Genomic DNA, 4,344 nt, shown 5'->3' with positions numbered 1-4,344 from the left:
TATTTCTTATATCTTATATTTCTTATATGTCTGCATGTACACAAATGTATGAATAAATGCAAAGTATATGTAAGTATATAAATAAATCATCATTTATTCTCTATTAATATAAACACATAGCAATTAAATGTATAATGAATGAAATGTTCAAAAATTTATTTTCTTATGTATTACAATGGATTAAAATATCTCAAATGCTGAATGCTTGACATTCAAAAAATGATAATAATAATAAAAATAAAACAATTTGTAAGTGACTGAAATTACAATGATAGAAATTAAAATAAATATTATTATTATTTTATCGTTATATAATATTTCGAAAAATAAAGCCAAGCAGTAATAATGCAAAAGAAAAAATTAAATCAAAATTTTGTTCTTTATAACATATCATTAAAATTAGTGAGATAATTTTTCCAAATAATTATTCATTTCTCTCTTTTTTTTTCTTACTATTTAAATAATACTACAATTTAAATAATATCAAACTTGTATTTTTAAAAATTTTTAATAATGAATTTAATGATGGGTTAAATCAATAGTTGATACAAGAAAATAATAATGACATTTCATTCTTGATTAACTTAATTTGCTTGAATTGCATTGCAACATATTCTAACATACAGAAATTTTTGATTTCGATATTTAAAAAAAAAAATAAAAATAAGAAATGAAAAAAAGAAAAATATGGAATATATATATATTCTTTCATTTCTCTTTTTTATTTTATGTATATTATACATATATTATATATTATATATATATATAATCATTTATTTTTTATTTTATTATATATATATTATATATATTATATATATTTATTATATATATTTATTATATTATTTATATTNTATATATATATATATATATAATATAATGACAGATCTGAGCTATCTATATGCCATAATAAATATTATTTTTCTTACAACTGAACAAAAAATGTAAACAAATTATAAATAAAATAAATTCATAAATTAACTTTTTTTTCAAGAGAACCGATTAAATTGCGATTCATAATTCTTTTTATCTTAAGAGTAAAATACGATGCAATAAAAAAAAATTCGAGTTTCAATTTCAAGATCAAAGTCATCATTTTTGTATACATTTTTATTTACAGATTTTCATTTATTTAGATGTAAAATTACTTTATAATGCTTTTTAAAATGCTTTTTAATATAATATACTTTCTTTATTTATAATATAAATGTGAAAATATAAGAAAAAAATCTTTAGATAAATAAATTAATTTTAATATAATAATAATTTAAATTATAAATTATTTATTTAAATTATATTTGTTTATTTTATTTATTTATTTTATTATTAATTTCTTTAAAACTTTAAAAATAAGATGAAGATAATACAAATAGATAAGATATGAAAAATTTTAAAAATCATATTATCGCATACGTTCAATTTTATCTTAAGAAACTAGTTTAAAATATTTATTTTATAATAAGAAATTTCATTATAATAAAAGTAAAAAAGATTAAATATAAATAATATTACACAATAAAGTGTAAAATGTAATTAATATTAGTAATTTTTTATACTTTTATTATTTTTTATTAATGAATTACTTCAAGGATACAAAGTCATCTTAAAGTTTTAATATTATTTTTAAATATAACTTTGTAATGATATAAATAGAGCAAAATATTAAAATACAAAATTTTTATAATCTTTTTTTTATCTATTTTTATCTATTCTTATCTATTTTTTTAATCTATTTTTATAATTTTTTTTTAAAAATTTAAGTTTTACTCTATTATCTTATTATCCTATTTCCAATTGAAAGTTTATGTAAAAAATACGTAAAAATTTAAATTTCAGACATCCACAAAAAGATTTTCTGTTAAAAAATAAATAACTATATTCATGTAATCTATTGTATATCAAAACACATAAAATTTCCTTATAAGATAACTTATGAATGTTTTTATAACTTACAGCTTTTATGATTGAGTATGATTGTTATTTGATTCAAATATATTTTAAGGTATTTCATCAAATCTTTTATAAAAAAATTTTTTTTTTGATAAATCTTGTTGATATAAGTATAGATATGATAAAAAAAATTTAACGAAAGAATTTAAATATTATGAAAATTTTAATTTATTTGCAACTTTATAGATTTTAAGAGTAATAGTGAAAATATTAAACAAATTTCTTTTTGGTAATAATTCGAATCTTCAAAATAAAATATATATATGATATTTACCTTAATTATATTATTTATATATAAAAAATATTGAAATTTTATATTGATATAAAAAAATAATTAAAATAAAAATATAAAATTCTTAAGTTAATTATAATTATTCTTGTATCGAATTGTTGCTATTCTTAATTATATAAATCGTTTACAAATAAACAAATTCTTGTTTGATTTAAAACCATCTATTATATATTATACATGTGTAATAAAAGAATAAAAACTCTAATAATATTTCTTATAAATATATGTAAACTGATGCTGAAACAAATTTATCGAAATTATTTCTTAATTATACTTATAATTCTGAAATCTTTGTTTAATTGATTGTTAAGAGCTTGAAGATTTAAATTTATCATTTAATTTTATCTTAGCAATGTTGTAAAGATCTCAATTGCAAATTATAAATTTTATTTTTGAGTTTCTATTTTTTCACTTTAATCATTTGATAAATAATTTTTATTTTTGCAATTTAATATTAATTAAAATATTAAATTGCAAGTAAAATATTTATCAACAATTAAATAATTAATAAATCGAAAACTCATAAAATTTATAAAAATTTATAAAATTCATAAAAATTAAAAAATTTATTGATACTCGAATAATAAAGATAATCTTTTTTATATATTCTATATTAAACAATTCTCATATTTTTTATTTATATCTTTAAATACAATGTCATTAAAAAAATTATTTAAATATGTATGAAATAAGAAAAAATAATATCGTTATATTTATTCGTTACAAATTTTTTAAAAATTTCTTTAAAAACATATTATTTCATTGTATGATATAATGATGTGAATTATATAATAATATATAATAATATATTAATATATAGTTATATATATATAAAATATTTAGTAAATTGTAATGATATAAACGGTATATTTAATTTTATAATTAAAAACATATTATTATAACTGTAAAATATATTAAAATTACATAAAATCAAGTAAAACAAACATTTTATTGTTCTTATTTTTAATATTAGAAAAAATATAACATATATTTATACAGCATTTGAAATTATAGTTACGTGATCAATATAATATGATTATATTCAAGTCAAAATAATTTTAATCATATCATACATTAAATTTAATTTTATTAGTAATTTTGTTGCAATAAATCATTAGTTTTTTAATCGTCTTTTAACATCATCTCTTTATTTTTTTAATGTTATGATAATTTACATAAATATGAGATTAGAAATGATATAGTCATATTTATTATATCAAAATAATTTTTTTTAAAAATTCAAGTCAAAATTTATTTAAAAAATATTAATATTTTTATTCTTATTTTATTTTATCATACTATTATTTAATGTAATAATAATTTAATTAAAATAAGTATATTTAATAAGGTTAGGTTTAGTTTCCTATGTCCTAGTTTCCTGTGTCGGTAAATTTGAAATAGATATTTCATTTGTGCACATATGGATTGCAATTAAATATTTTATTTAAAATTTTATTTTAAAATTATAAAATTATATATTACATATTATATATTATATATTTATTATAACAATATCTCATACACAAATATGTATTTATAATATTACATAATTTATAATATATCGTAACTTTTAAAATACTATTTACATAATTCGTTATAAATATTCGAAATTTTTAATTTATTAATAATATAAAACAAAAAAATATATATTTTTTGTTTCTATCTATAATTGATTTAATACAATTACTTAACTAAACATTTATTTAAAACTTGTAATTCTGATAAATTCTATATTTTTTAAAAAAATTAATATTTATTTTATTTATATTATTTTATACATATATTTGTTATTTTATTATTACATATTTTTTAAAAACTAATATTTAGTGATGTAGTTATAATAATATTAAAAAATAAAATTATCATTAATTTTTTTATATTTTTTTTCATTAAATATTTTTTTATTCATTAAATAAAAAGAATTTAGTATAAAATTTGTTTTATGTATTGTATAAATATTGTAATTGTTTTCATATTTAAGAATACGTCCCTGGCAATACTTTTTTCGATACTAACGACGCCATCATTGGACGACGGAATGTATTGTTAAATCGCTATCCAGTCACAGTTTATCAGCCGAGCTGTAACGTAAAAGAGAACGGAGG

Source organism: Apis laboriosa, unplaced genomic scaffold, assembly GCF_014066325.1.
Source record: "Apis laboriosa isolate Shangri-la unplaced genomic scaffold, ASM1406632v1 scaffold93_cov139, whole genome shotgun sequence".
NCBI classification, from domain to species: Eukaryota; Metazoa; Arthropoda; class Insecta; order Hymenoptera; family Apidae; genus Apis; species Apis laboriosa.
Note: the sequence above shows the minus strand (reverse complement) of the source record.